This window comes from Triticum aestivum, chromosome 6B (assembly GCF_018294505.1).
Source record: "Triticum aestivum cultivar Chinese Spring chromosome 6B, IWGSC CS RefSeq v2.1, whole genome shotgun sequence".
Taxonomy (NCBI): domain Eukaryota; kingdom Viridiplantae; phylum Streptophyta; class Magnoliopsida; order Poales; family Poaceae; genus Triticum; species Triticum aestivum.
The window spans coordinates 64,202,357-64,217,356 of NC_057810.1; positions in this window are offsets into that span (position 1 = coordinate 64,202,357).

Sequence of the window (15,000 nt, forward strand, 5' to 3'; positions counted from 1 at the left end):
TTATATATGGGAAGTCCTATTTGGCCACCGGAAAATGTTCGGGATTTTTCGGTATTGTACCGGGAAGGTTCTAGAAGGTTCCGGATTGGGTCCCACCTGCATGGGGGGAGCCACATGAACATGGGTAGTGGGGGCAAGGCCCCACACCCCTGGTCAAGGCGCATCAAGATCCCCCCTTAGAAGGAATAAGATCATATCCCGAAGGGATAAGATCAAGATCCCTAAAAAAGGGGGATAACAATCGGTGGGGACGGAAATGATGTGATTTCTTTCCTCCCACCTTTGCCAACGCCCCAATGGACTTGGAGGGCAAGAAACCAGCCCCCTCCACCCCTATATATAGTGGGGAGGCGCATGGGAGCTTCACCCTTGCCCCTGGCGCAGCCCTCTCCCTCCCCAACACCTCCTCATCCGTAGTAGTGCTTGGCGAAGCCCTGCCGGAGAACTGCAAGCTCCACCACCACGCCGTCGTGTTGCCGGAGCTCTCCCTCAACTTCTCCTCTCCCCTTGCTGGATCAAGAAGGAGGAGACGTCACCGGGCTGTACGTGTGTTGAACGCGGAGGTGTCGTCCGTTCGGCACTAGGATCTCCGGTGATTTGGATCACGACGAGTACGACTCCTTCAACCCCGTTCTTTTGAACGCTTCCGCTTAGCGATCTACAAGGGTATGTAGATGCACTCTCCTTCCCCTCGTTGCTGGTTTCTCCATAGATAGATCTTGGTGACACATAGGAAAATTTTGAATTTCTACTACGTTCCCCAACAGTGGCATCATGAGCTAGGTCTATTGCATAGGTTCTTTGCACGAGTAGAACACAAAGTAGTTGTGGGCGTTGATTTTGTTCAATATGCTTACCGTTACTAGTCCAATCTTGTTTCGACGGTATTGTGGGATGAAGCGGCCCGAACCGACCTTACACGTACTCTTACGTGAGACAGGTTCCACCGACTGACATGCACTTGGTGCATAAGGTGGCTAGCGGGTGCTAGTCTCTCCCACTTTAGTCGGAACGGATTCGATGAAAAGGGTCCTTATGAAGGGTAAATAGCAATTGGCATATCACGTTGTGGCTTTTGCGTAGGTAAGAAACGTTCTTGCTAGAAACCCATAGCAGCCACGTAAAACATGCAAACAACAATTAGAGGACGTCTAACTTGTTTTTGCAGGGTATGCTATGTGATGTGATATGGCCAAGAAGAATGTGATGATTGATATGTGATGTATGAGATTGATCATGTTCTTGTAATAGGAATCACGACTTGCATGTGGATGAGTATGACAACCGGCAGGAGCCATAGGAGTTGTCTTTATTTATTGTATGACATGCATGTCATTGAACAACGCCATGTAATTACTTTACTTTATTGCTAACCGGTAGCCATAGTAGTAGAAGTAATAAGTTGGCGAGACAACTTCATGGAGACACGATGATGGAGATCATGGTGTCATGCCGATGACGATGATGATCATGGAGCCCCAAAGATGGAGATCAAAAGGAGCAAAATGATATTGGCCATATCATGTCACTATTTGATTGCATGTGATGTTTATCATGTTTTTGCATCTTATTTGCTTAGAACGACGGTAGTAAATAAGATGATCCCTCATTAAAATTTCAAGAAAGTGTTCCCCCTAACTGTGCACCGTTGCGAAAGTTCGTCGTTTCGAAGTACCACGTGATGATCGGGTGTGATAGATTCTTACGTTCACATACAACGGGTGTAAGCCATATTTGCACACGTGAAACACTTAGGTTGACTTGACGAGCCTAGCATGTACATACATGGCCTCGGAACACAAGAGACCGAAAGGTCGAGCATGAGTCGTATAGTAGATACGATCAACATGAAGATGTTCACCGATGATGACTAGTCCGTCTCACGTGATGATCGGACACGGCCTAGTTGACTCGGATCATGTAATCACTTAGATGACTAGAGGGATGTCTATCTGACTGGGAGTTCATAAGATGAACTTAATTATCCTGAACATAGTCAAAAAGATCTTTGCAAATTATGTCGTAAGATCACGCTTTAGTTCCATTGTTTAGATATGTTCCTAAAGAAAATATAGTTGAAAGTTGACCGTAGCGATTATGCGGACAGTAGAAAGCTTATGTCCTTAATGCACCGCTCAGTGTGCTGAACCCCAAACGTCGTTTGTGGATGTTGCGAACATCGGACATACACATTTTGATAACTACGTGATAGTTCAGTTAAACGGTTTAGAGTTGAGGCACCAAAGACGTTTTCGAAACATCACGGAACATATGAGATGTTTTGAGGGCTAAAATTGGGATTTCAGGCTCGTGCCCACGTCAAGAGGTATAAGACCTCCGATGTTTTTTTTCTTAGCCTGCAAACTAAGGGAGAAAAGCTCAATCGTTGAGTTTGTGCTCAGATTGTCTGAGTGCAACAATCACTTGAATCAAGTGGGAGTTGATCTTCCAGATGAGATAGTGATGTTTCTCCAAAGTCATTGCCACCAAGCTGCTAGAGCTTCGTGATGAACTATAACATATCAGGGATAGATATGATGATCCTTGAGGTATTCGCGATGTTTGACACCGCGAAAGTAGAAATCAAGAAGGAGCATCAATTGTTGATGGTTGGTGAAACCACTAGTTTCAAGAAGGGCAAGGGCAAGAAGGGATACTTCATGAAACGGCAAATCAGTTGCTGCTCTAGTTAAGAAACCCAAGGTTGAACCCAAACCCGAGACTAAGTGCTTCTTTAATAAGGGGAACAGCCACTGGAGCAGAATTACCCTAGATACTTGGTAGATGAGAAGGCTGGCAAGGTCGATGGAAGTATATTGGATATACATTATGTTAATGTGTACTTTACTAGTACTCCTAGTAGCACCAGGGTATTAAGATACCGGTTCAGTTGCTAAGTGTTAGTAACTCGAAATAAAAGAGCTACGGAATAAACGGAGACTAGCTAAAGGTGAGCTGACGATATGTGTTGGAAGTGTTTCCAAGTTTGACGTGATCAAACATCGCACGCTCCCTCTACCATCAAGATTAGTATTAAACCTGAATAATTGTCATTTGGTGTTTGCGTTGAGCATAGACATGATTGGATTATGTCTATCGCAATATGGTTATTCATTTAAGGAAAATAATGGTTACTCTATTTATTTGAATAATACCTTCAATGGTCTTGCACCTAAAGGAATGGTTTATTGAATCTCGATCGTAGTGATACACATTTTCATGCCAAAAGATATAAGATAGTAATGATAGTACCACTTACTTGTGGCACTGCCATGTAAGTCATATTGGTATAAAACGCATGAAGAAGCTCCATGTTGATGGATCTTTGGACTCACTCGTTTTTGAAAAGTTTGAGACATGCGAACCATGTCTATTGGTGTATACGCATGAAGAAACTCCATGCAGATGGATCGTTTGGACTCACTTGATTTTGAATCACTTGAGATATGCAAATCTTACCACATGGGCAAGATGACTGAAAAGCCTCGTTTTCAGTAGATGGAACAAGATAGCAACTTGTTGGAAGTAACACATTTTGATGTGTGCAGTCCAATCAGTGCTGAGGCATGCAGTGAATATCGTTATGTTCTTACTTCACAGATGATTCGAGTAGATGTTGAGTATATTTACTTGATGAAACACAAGTCTGAATTATTGAATGGTTCAAGTAATTTCAGAGTGAAGTTGAAGATCATTGTGACAAGAGGATAAACTGTCTATGATATGATCATAGAGATGAGTATCTGAGTTTCGAGTTTGGCACACAATTAAGACATTGTGGAGATTGTTTCACAACCAATACCGCCTGGAACACCATAGTGTGATGGTGTGTCCGAACATCATAACTGCACCCTATTGGATATGGTGCATACCATGATGTCTCTTATCGAATTACCACTATCGTTTATGGGTTAGGCATTAGAGACAACCACACTCACTTTAATAGGGTACCACGTAATTCCGTTGAGACGACACCATTTGGAGAAACCTAAGTTGTCGTTTCTTAAAAGGTTTGGGGCTGCAACGCTTATGTGAAAAAGTTTCAGGTTGATAAGCTCGAATCCAAAGCGATAAAATGCATCTTCATAGGATACCCAAAATGGTTGGGTATACCTCCTAATTCAGATCCGAAAGCAATAGGGATTGTTTCTTGAATCGGGTCCTTTCTCGAGGAAAGGTTTGTCTCGAGAATTGAGTGGGAGGATGGTGGAGACTTGATGAGGTTATTGAACCATCACTTCAACTGGTGTGTAGCTGGGCACATGAAGTTGTTCCTGTGGCACCTACACCAATTGAAGTAGAAGCTTATGATAGTGATCATGAAGCTTCAGGATCAAGTCACTACCGAACCTCGTAGGACGACAAGGGCGCGTACTGCTTCAGAGTGGTACGATGATCCTGTCTTGAAGGTCATGTTGCTAGACAACAATGAACCTACGAGCTATGGAGAAGCGATGGTGGGCCCATATTCTGACAAATGGTTAGAAGCCATGAAATCCGAGATAGGATCCATGTATCAGAACAAAGCATGGACTTTGGTGGACTTGCCCGATGATCGGCAAGACATTGAGATAAATGGATCTTTAAGAAGAAGACGGACGTGGACGATAATGTCACCGTCTATGAAGCTCGACTTGTGGCGAAGAGTTTTTCACAAGTTCAAGGAGTTGACTACGATGAGATTTTCTCATCCGTAGCGAAGCTTAAGTCTGTCCGAATCATGTTAGCATTAGCTGCATTTATGAAATCTGGTAGATGGATGTCAAAAACGAGTTTCTTTACCAGTTTTCGTAAGGAAAGGTTGTATGTGATACAATCAGAAAGGTTTTGTCGATCCTAAGGATGCTAAAAGGTATGCTAGCTCCAGTGATCCTTCCATGGACTAGAGCAAGCATTTCAGAGTTGGAATATACGCTTTGATGAGATGATCAAAGATTTTGGGTTTATACAAGGTTTATGAGAAACTTGTATTTCCAAAGAAGTGAGTGGGAGCACTATAGAATTTCTGATGAGTATATGTTGTTGACATATTGTTGATCAGAAATGATGTAGAATTTCTAGAAAGCATATAGGGTTATTTGAAAAGTGTTTTTCAAGTGAAAAACCTGGATTAAGCTACTTGAACATTGAGGATCAAGATCTATAGGGATAGATCAAAAACGCTTAATGGTACTTTCAAATGAGCATATACCTGGACATGATCTTGAAGGTGTTCAAGATGGATCAGTCAAAGAAGGAATTCTTGCCTGAGATGTAAGGTATGTAGCAAAGACTTAAAGCTCGACCACGGCAGAAAAGAGAGAAAGGACAAAGGTCGTCCCCTATGCTTTAGACGTAGGCTCTACAGTATGCTATGCTGTGTGCCGCACCTGATGTGTGCCTTGCTACATATCTGGCAAGAGGGTACAAAGGTGATCAAGGAGTGGCACCAGATAGCGGTCAAAATTATCCTTAGAGGAATAAGGATATGTTTCTCGATTATGGAGGTGATAAAGAGTTCGACGTAAAGGGTTACGTCGATGCAAGCTTTAACACCTATCCGAATGACTCTGAGTAGCAAAACGGATACGTATAGTGGAACAACCATTTGGAATAGCTCCAAGTAGAGCATGGAAGCAACATTTACAATATGACCTAGAGATTTGCGAAGTACATACGGATATGAATGTTGCAGACCCGTTGACTAAAACCTCTCTCACAAGCAAAACATGATCAAACCCCAGAACTCATTGAGTATTAATCACATGATGATGTGAACTAGTTTAATGCCACTAGTAAACTCTTTGGATGTTGGTCACATGGCGATGTGACCTGTAAGTGTTAATCACATGGCGATGTGAACTAGATTATTGACTCTAGTGCAAGTGGGAGACTGTTGGAAATATGCCCTAGAGGCAATAATAAATTAGTTATTATTATATTTCCTTGTTCATGATAATTGTTATTATCCATGCTATAATTGTATTGATAGGAAACTCAGATACATGTGTGGATACATAGACAACACCATGTCCCTAGTAAGCCTCTAGTTGACTAGCTCGTTGATCAATAGATGGTTACGGTTTCCTGACCATGGACATTGGATGTCATTGATAACGGGATCACATCATTAAGAGAATGATGTGATGGACAAGACCCAATCCTAAGCCTAGCACTAAAGATCGTGTAGTTCGTATGCTAAAGCTTTTCTAATGTCAAGTATCATTTCCTTAGACCATGAGATTGTGCAACTCCCGGATACCGTAGGAATGCTTTGGGTGTACCAAACGTCACAACATAACTGGGTGGGTATAAAGGTGCACTACAGGTATCTCCGAAAGTGTATGTTGGGTTGGCACGAATCGAGACTGGGATTTGTCACTCCGTGTAACGGAGAGGTATCTCTGGGCCCACTCGGTAGGACATCATCATAATGTGCACAATGTGACCAAGGGGTTGATCATGGGATGATGTGTTACGGAACGAGTAAAGAGACTTGCCGGTAACAAGATTGAATAAGGTATCGGGATACCGATGATCGAATCTCGGGCAAGTACTATACCGCTAGACAAAGGGAATTGTATACGGGATTGATTGAGTCCTTGACATCGTGCTTCATACGATGAGATCATCGTGGAACATGTGGGAGCCAACATGGGTATCCAGATCCCGCTGTTGGTTATTGGCCGAAGAGTTGTCTTGGTCATGTCTACATGGTTCCCGAACCCGTAGGGTCTACACACTTAAGGTTCGGTGACGCTAGAGTTGTTATGGGAATTAGTGTGCAGTTACCGAATGTTGTTCGGAGTCCCGGATGAGATCCCGGACATCACGAGGAGTTCCGGAATGGTCCGGAGGTAAAGATTTATATATGGGAAGTCCTATTTTGGCCACCGGAAAATGTTCGGGATTTTTTGGTATTGTACCGGGAAGGTTCTAGAAGGTTCCGGATTGGGGCCCACCTGCATGGGGGGACCCAAATGAACGTGGGTAGTGGGGGCAAGGCCCCACACCCCTGGTCAAGGCGCATCAAGATCCCCCCTTAGAAGGAATAAGATCATATCCCGAAGGGATAAGATCAAGATCCCTAAAAAAGGGGGATAACAATCGGTGGGGAAGGAAATGATGTGATTTCTTTCCTCCCACCTTTACCAACGCCCCAATGGACTTGGAGGGCAAGAAACCAGCCCCCTCCACCCTTATATATAGTGGGGAGGCACATGGGAGCTTCACCCTTGCCCCTGGCGCAGCCGTCTCCCTCCCCAACACGTCCTCCTCCGTAGTAGTGCTTGGCGAAGCTCTGCCGGAGAACTGCAAGCTCCACCACCACGCCGTCGTTCTGCCGGAGCTCTCCCTCAACTTCTCCTCTCCCCTTGCTGGATCAAGAAGGAGGAAACGTCACCGGTCTGTACGTGTGTTGAACGCGGAGGTGCCGTCCGTTCGGCACTAGGATCTCCGGTGATTTGGATCACGACGAGTACGACTCCTTCAACCCCGTTCTCTTGAACGCTTCTGCTTAGCGATCTACAAGGGTATGTAGATGCACTCTCGTTCCCCTCGTTGCTGGTTTCTCCATAGATAGATCTTGGTGACACGTAGGAAAATTTTGAATTTCTGCTACGTTCCCCAACATAAAATTATGCCCATACCCTACCCATGCGGGTACGGTATCTGTGGGTACCCACCAATGGATAAAATTGCCATCGTTAGAGATCCGGCCATTGCGTTCTACTGCTACATGCTCTGCAAGGTCGCGTGTAAGGTGCTTGTTGAAATAACTCAAAAGTGGGGAGAAAGATTTGAGATACGTGGTTATTTGGAAGAAAAATATCACTACTAGGGAAAAGCCTATACACAGAATCTTAGCAGCAGCGCGGCTCAAAAAGGAGCGCTACTGCTAATTAGCAGTAGCGCGGGTATGTAAAACCCGCTACTGACAAGAGTTTAGCAGTAGCGCGTTTGGTGTTACCCGCGCTGCTACAAATATCGACCGACAGTGCCCCCCAAACTCCATTTAGTAGCAGCGCGGTTCCGCGAGCCGCACTACTGCTATGGATGTAGTAGTAGCGCGCTTTTCTGAGGTCGCTGCTGCTAATTTTCAAATGGGACACACTTTTTGTCCCGGTTAGCAGTAGCGCTTCTGCCGAAAGCGCGCTGCTGCTACTTTCTTATCAGCAGCGTGTTTTACGTCCCGCGCTACTGCTAATCCGCACCAACCCACCCCCTTTTCCCCACCCGTCCCCTCCCTCCCCCTCCTCTCTTCCCTTTCCCCTACCTCCCACTCTCACTCTTCTTCTTCCTCAACACTTCTCCCCCATTACTCTCCCTCTTCTACCTACCTTTCTCTCTCTTCATTACTCCTACCTAGCTACACCATCTCCATTAATGCATCTCCTTTCTCTTTTTCCTTCCCCCTCCACTAGTTGAAGTTGTCTCCTCCCAAATTAGGTAGCTAGGTAGATGTAGCATTTAGTTAAGTGACATGTTTGCCCCCTAACTAGATCTATCTTTGTCAAGAAGAGCTTTGGGCACTTTTGATCTCCCTACATCATCATCTCATCACCGTGTGCTCGATCTCGAGATAGAGGTGATGAAAATTTCATGCTTTTGCAAAATGGAAATATGTTTATGTGTGTGTGATATGTTTGTGGAAATTGTGTGTGTGGCATGAGTTGACGCCAAATTGTGCTTTTGAGTTGCCTATGTTTTGCCGAAATGTCGATTTATTTCCGTTTTGGTGAATTCCGGGCAAACTCTAGATCCATATATGTCCTATTTTTAGGGAAGGTCATGCCGAATTTTTGTATGACTTTGATGCATGCACGCATTTTTATAATCAATTTGTTTTATTATTACCGTGCAGATGTTCATGATGGTCAGTGGAACGATGGTGAACAGGTGGTTGCGGTCGGCGGTGCAGGACATGAAAGAAAATAACCTGACAGAGGTTTTATGTCTGTGTCGAAAATGCAAAGGAATAGTTTGGCTCGACCCCTATGACGATGGTCGTGTCGAAGCGCACCTGCTCATGACTGGTTTCATGGATGGCTATACTCGGTGGATAACTGAAGATGAGGATGACGATGTTGAGGATGCCGACGGGGCAGGCAATGATGACACGTGGCAAGACAAAGAGATGATCGATAATGGCGGCGGGGAAGAGGCCGGACATGGTGGCGGAGAAGGGGCCGGACATGGAGGCGAAGAGAACGACATGGACTCCACGCAGCAGAGTTCGTTAGTACTAAGTTCAATCGTGCGGGACCCTCATGTTCAAGCATTGCTTCGCAAGGAGACGAGTACTGAGAGAGCTGCTTCTAGAGAGGAGGCTAAGCTGGAGCAACTGGTGGTAGACTCGAACACTCCATTGTATGATGGTTGCAATCCTGAGGTGACCCGCTTGAGTTTCATGCTCCAACTCCTGAAGACGAAGGCTAAAAACAAATGGACCGACACTAGCCTCGATGAGCATCTCAAGTACCTAAAGGATGTTCTTCCCGCGGGTAATCTATGTCCTACTAGTGTTGATGAGGCCAAGAAGATAGTGTGCCCTCTTGATCTGCCACACATTAGATACCATGCATGCATCAACGATTGCATAATTTATCGGAAGGAGCATGCAGAAAAAACAAGTTGTCCGGTGTGCAATGCTTCTCGATACAAGAAGGCCGGGAAGAAATGTCCCCAGAAAGTTGTATGGTACTTACCGATCACTCCCCGTCTCCAGAGGTATTTTGTAGATCCCAAGGAAGCAAAGCTAATGCGCTGGCACGCGGAGAGGAAGAAGCCCGACGATGGAGATGATCCGAAGCTGAGACACGTGAAGGATGGAAGCCAGTGGAGAGCGTTGAACAACTTCTATCGGTATTTTGAATGTGATGCAAGGAACATCGTGCTCGGCGTGTGTACCGATGGCATGAATCCGTTTGGCAACCAGAACACCAACCTTAGCACATGGTCTGTGTTTGTATGGGTGTACAACCTCCCCCCTGGTTGTGCATGAAATCGAAGTACATTCACATGAGCATGCTTATTCAAGGGCCGAAACAACCAGGAAATAATATTAATTTGTATCTGGGGCTACTTCAAGAGGAGTTAGACACGTTATGGAAAACACCAGTCAAGACATGGGACGCCAGCAAAGACGAGTATTTCAACATGAGAGCCGCGCTGATCACGACAGTGCAGGACTATCTCGGTTACGGATATGTGGCAGGCCAGGTGTGCCATGGATATTTCGGATGCACGTGGTGCATGGATGATATGACGTCTCAGCAGCTAACATCAAGGAAAGATGGCGGGTCTGGGAAAATCATGTACATGGGGCATTGAAGATGGCTTGAACAGGACGACCCATGGAGAAACCGTGGAGATCTATTCAATGGTCACGCTGAGCATCGAGGACCTCCACGTAAGCGGAGCGGTGCCGAAATCGATGAGCTGTTGAAAAACTGGAAGGAGTGCCCCGCGCCTGGAAAGACGATGAAAAAGGCGCCAGAGCCGCTGCTGACGATATGGAAGACGAGGTCTGTGTTCTGGGACTTGGAGTACTGGCACAAACTCGATACACCTCATTGCCTTGATCAAATGCATATCTGTAAGAATGTCCTTGAGAGCTTGCTCGCAACACTGATGAACATGCCGGATAAGACCAAGGATGGGCTGAAGGCAAGAAAAGACTTGCAAGATTTGAAAATCAGGGAAGATCTGCACATGCCGCCCCGTAAAATGTCAGACGAGACAGAGACGGAGACAGAGGCATGGGAGAAGAAGGGAAAGAAAATAAAGAAAGAGGATTATTGTCCCCCTTCTTGCTTCACCTTAAGTCAGGCTGAGATCAATCAATTCTTTAAGTGCCTTACCGGAGTCAAAGTTAGTTCCGGTTACTGTGGCAAGATAAGCAGATATCTAGACATGGACAAGAAAAGGTTCAGCGGGATGAAGTCTCATGACTGTCATGTGATGATGACGCAGATACTGAAGGAAATATGCCCTGAGGCAATAATAAAGTTATTATTTATTTCCTCACATCATGATAAATGTTTATTATTCATGCTAGAATTGTATTAACCGGAAACATAATACATGTGTGAATACATAGACAAACTTAATGTCACTAGTATGCCTCTACTTGACTAGCTCATTAATAAAAGATGATTATGTTTCCTAACCATAGACATGTGTTGTCATTTGATTAATGAGATCACATCATTAGGAGAATGATGTGATTGACTTGACCTATTCCGTTAGCCTAGCACTTGATCGTTTAGTATGTTGTTATTGCTTTCTTCATGACTTATACAAAGTTCCTACAACTATGAGATTATGCAACTCCAGTTTACCGAAGGAACACTTTGTGTGCTACCAAACGTCACAACGTAACTGGGTGATTATAAAGGAGCTCTACAGGTGTCTCCAAAGGTAGATGTTGAGTTGGCGTATTTCAAGATTAGGTTTTGTCACTCCGATTGTCGGAGAGGTATCTCTAGGCCCTCTCGGTAATGCACATCACTATAAGCCTTGCAAGCAATGTGACCAATCACTACTAGGGAAAAGCCTATACACAGAATCTTACCAGCAATGCTCCTCAAAATACCACTCTACTACTATTTAGCAGCAGCGCGTTTAACCAAAACGCGCTGCTGACAGGAAAATAGCAGTAGCGCGTCCACCACAAACCGCGCTACTGCTATAATTGCCATGACATCGCCCCCCCCCCCCCCCCCCCCCCGCTAGTTATAGCAGTAGCGCGTCGTACTGAATAGCGTTGCTGCTATAGAAGTTAGCAGCAGCGCGCTTCTAGGAAAACCTCTACTGCTAAGATCAGCCCACAAGTTTAGTCCCACCTCGCTCCGTGAACGGGGTGTTTACCACCTTAAATATGTTATTTCTGAAACTACCACAACCAGTTGGTCTTCACTGAACTCTATGTGTAAAATTTGTGGCCGCAATATGAGTCGTCTCCGGTTCCTACCGGAGGGGACTCATATTGACAATTCAGATTGTACACAAAAAGATCATTGATGGCCAATGTATTTTTGCATTGACGTATTTTTTTGTATAGTTACACTTAGCAGTAGCGGTTTACATGCAAAGCGCTACTGCTATTCAGATTAGCTGTAGCGCGTTTTGGCAAACGCGCTACAACTATCCCTACCTTATCCCCACGCGCACGACCGGCCCTCACTCACACTCTCACTCTCGCCCGCGTGCCGATAACCTTCGTCGTGCGTCGTCGCCGCCGCCGCCGCCTTCGTCCGTCCGCCGCCGAGGTACTCCCCTCCTTCCGTCCCTCCTCCCTCCTCCTCCCTCCTCCCTCCGCCTGCGGCCGCCCCTCCCTCCTCCGCCGCCGCCCTCCTCCCTCCGCCTGCGGCCGCCCCTCCTCCCTCCGCATGCGGCCGCCCCTCCTCCCTTCTCCGCCGGCAGCCCTCCTCCCACCGCCCTCGACCTCGCCGCCCCTAGCTACCTCTCCGTCGCCCCCACCTCCTGCCACTAGTTAGTACTAGATTTAGTAGTAGTAGATGTTAATTTAGGGTTCATAGCTAGTACTAGATGTTGCTTAGTTAGTACTAGATTTTTAGTAGTAGTTGTTGTAGTTGAACTACTTTAGTTGTAGTTGAACTAGTTTAGTAAGTAAATTAATAAAATAGTTGAACTAGTTGAATTGATAGAACTAATGTATTTTTAGTAAGATAATTAATATAACTAGTTGAACTACTTTATTTTTAGAAAGAACTAGTTTTTTTTCTATTTATAGTAAGTCTATATTTAGTAAGAACTAGTTGAATTAATAAAACTAGTTGAACATGACATATTTGTTGTTATTTTTTAGTTTAAGCAATTATTCGGGATGTATTAGTGATAACTTATATGGTTTCAGGTGACCACCATCGTCCCCGTCACCGACCCCCTCCGACATCCCCGCCGTCATCCCAGTCACCGACCCCCTCCGACATCGAGGTGAGACCAGCCAAATATCCTTGTATATCTTGTGTTGTTGCCCAAATAGGATATGTGGTTGCCCAAGTGGCCGCTCATGTTCAGTTTACATCTCCGAGTGGCCTATGTTTTGCCGGAGTGTTGATTAATTTCCGTTCCGGCAAATTTCAGGCGCTCGATATGTTCTTTTTTAGCAAAGGTCATGCCGGATTTTTTTCGTGAATTCTGACATGACTTGTGCTAGAATATGTACAAGTTTAATCTTTGAATTATGAATGTAGGAAATGTCGTACTCGGACGACGACAGTCTCCCGGGGGAGTGTAGCTGGTGCCACAACGATCGAGGTATGTGCGACAGGTTCGTTCGGCTGGACGAAGATCGGCGCTTCACCATTAAGCTCGAGGAGACCTTCGATTGTCAAACGGTACGCAACAACGACAAGTATTTTTTTCGTAATTAAGCATGACTTCAACTATTTCAACGTCTAATTTTCATATTTTACAATTCAACTAGCTTATCCCATGCCATGCAAGACGCTATGTCTTGGAGAGGATGGGTTTTGAAGACCATGAAAATTTCGAAACAAAGAAAATACACCGAAGGACCCATCATGAGATGGATTTTGAAGTAAATCTGTGCAATGCTCAAAGCGTAACCCATTTTGGTTGCCAAAATTGGGAAGCACTTTGCAAAATGTATGGTTTTTATGAGGGTATGATTGTCACCATGGATCTTGGTGATCCTGACATCGAGCAAGACAATATGGACATTTGGGTCCTTGTTGATACGCTTCCGACTGTACCGCTATGTGAATTTCTCAAACAAAGTTATTAACTAATTTATATTGTTTATTTCAAAATAGTTGATAGCTTATTTCCATTGACAGCTTATTTTGATTCTTCAAAGACTGTGCGGAAGATGGTAGATAAAACCCACTACACCTATGGCAGCGAATTAACGTATAAGGAGAAAAATCATCTGATCGCATTGTGTACTCTTCTTGAGAATTACAATAACTATTATCGAACTCCTCCAAATTATGGTGAATACGTGCCACTAGTGCATGTGTTGAACCACGGTAACTTCTCTGGAGATACCCTGGTAAGATTTTTTACTATTACAACATCCGTGCATTTTTTGCATACTTCTAAAACTAGTACATCATTGCTAACTACGAAGTTATTATTATGTTTTTCAACAGAAACTCCCGATGTATTGTGTGCCTCATCTGATGTCTCTGCATGGTCGCCTCTCAGTTCTGAACATACTGCCAGGTAAATCTACGGAGCTCACCTGTGCATATTGGATTTCTAAAACCTGTGAACACATGTTCATCAAAGAATGGAAGAAATGTATGGACATTCGCAAGGAGGTTCTTGGAAGTAACATTCAGCGAAAGGCAAGAATTGGAGACAGGCTAATCTCCATTCTCCATAATGGAGAGTCAAGGGCTATCTTGTTTTTTGCTATTTTACCTTAGAAAATGTAGTAGGTCTTAATCGAATGTAATAGGTCCTATGAGGTACAATATGTTTATTATGTGGTAATGTGTTAGAGTTGATAATGAGGAGTACTTGTGATTACGACTAGTGACCAATTTGCTATGTGATGTCATTGATGAAAACGATGATCTTGAGGAGGTGTTATATGACAATGATGTATTATGATGATAAGTTGTTAATGATATGATGATGATGATGATATTATTATATCATTGGGTGAAAGAACCGCGGATTAGTTTCAAGTGGATGGACATCCACTTGAAACTAGTCCACGGTTCTTTCATCCCATGATGTAATAACTCATTATGATGTAAAAACAATCTGTAAATTCCTGTTGTATGAAAACTTGTGTAAAGGTGTATGATTACAACATGAAATAAAAAAGAAATAAAATACTAAATAATACTAGTAGCGCGGGAAAGGAGAAGCGCTAATACTAATTAACAGTAGCGCTGTTCTGGAGAAGCGCTACTACTAATTCAATTTAGCAGTAGCGTGGGTCTAAGCGCGCTATTGCTAATCATTAGCTGTAGCGCCTTATCAGTAGCGCTCCTTCCAGCGCTACTGATAGGCCTAAAA